Source organism: Myotis lucifugus, unplaced genomic scaffold (assembly GCF_000147115.1).
Source record: "Myotis lucifugus unplaced genomic scaffold, Myoluc2.0 scaffold_97, whole genome shotgun sequence".
Taxonomy (NCBI): domain Eukaryota; kingdom Metazoa; phylum Chordata; class Mammalia; order Chiroptera; family Vespertilionidae; genus Myotis; species Myotis lucifugus.
This window is the reverse complement of record NW_005871145.1, coordinates 2,845,314-2,846,360: the sequence shown is the minus strand read 5'-3', so window position 1 is coordinate 2,846,360 and position 1,047 is coordinate 2,845,314. Positions and strand designations below refer to the sequence as shown.

At 64.1% G+C, this 1,047-nt stretch overlaps 1 protein-coding gene across 8 annotated transcripts in view; it reads right to left on the bottom strand.

The window, feature by feature from the left end:
* The window catches only part of CELF1 (CUGBP Elav-like family member 1), a 78,317-nt gene extending 77,981 nt beyond the window's left edge, over positions 1–336 (bottom strand). For 3 of the 8 annotated variants that reach the window (XM_023756603.1, XM_023756602.1, XM_023756601.1), the window contains exon 1: positions 92–231. The gene's annotated coding sequence lies outside the window, so the exon portion shown is untranslated. Of the gene's footprint in view, positions 1–91 lie in introns of all 8 variants that reach the window. The other 5 variants (XR_002830064.1, XM_023756604.1, XM_006091947.3 and 2 more) reach the window with 4 other exon arrangements.
* Between the last annotated feature and the right edge of the window lie 711 nt (positions 337–1,047).

Genomic DNA, 1,047 nt, shown 5'->3' with positions numbered 1-1,047 from the left:
GCCGGACCGGACCCGCCCCGCGGCGCCTCCCTCCTGCCTCCCTTCCCTCCCTCCCACCCGCGGCCCGTTATCCCGCGGCCGCCCCACTTACCAGCGGCTGCACCTGAGCCCGCCGCTGCCTCCGCTGCTGCCTGCGCCTCCTCAGCCGCCGCCGCCGCCGCCTCGCTGCTGAGGCCGAGTCCCCGGGGAGCCTCCGCGTCCCGCCGCCGCCGCCGCTGCCTCCGGAGCAGAACACCCCAAAATGGCGGCACTTCCGGCACCTACCACCGGCGGGGAGGGCCGCGGGGGAGGGCGGCGAGGGGAACGTACCACCGCGGTGCCGCCCACAGCGCAGATCTGAGCGGAGCGCGGCGCAGGGGCGGGCCGAGCGCCCGGCGCTGCAGCGCCCCCTCGGGCTGGGGAGTGGAGAGGCAGCTGCGCCGAAGCCCCGCGCCGCGGGGAGCCCTCAGGTTGGGGAGCTGCGGGGGCGCATCCCTTTGTCTCCGAGCTCTCCCGGAGGGAAAGGTGGGGAGACCCCGGCCTGGGAGTCTGAGGATGTCGGCTCTGCGCGCGGCACCCACAGGAGCTCTGGAGGACCTGCTGGGCAAGGACCCCCGCTTGGCACTGACTATGAGCGTAATAAAATACGGGGTCAATGAATGAATGAGTTGAAGGGAAGGGTGTGCTCGGCCAGCCTTGGGTACGTGACACACCCTCATTTCTGCCTTCGTGGACGAGCCGCAGGGTCCCTGCCTTCTTCCTAATTTACCGAGATGTGGAATGTGCATGTATTGCAAGCTTTCAGAATTAGGGGAATGCTTTCTAGCGGGATGATACGCTGTCTGAACCCACAACTTGGCCCAAATCCCTGCAGCGCCAGGAAGCTCATAAGGGTTCTATTAAGAAACCACAGATGGCCTAGCCCTAAACTTCTTTCCCTAGAAAAACATTTCTAAACCACCCAGGTTAGGACATGAAAGCTCTCCTTCAGAGTGACTCAGGAATACCAGGATCTAGGTGGAATGCAAACAGTACAATAGTTTTGTGGGGTTTTTTTAAGGCTAACGT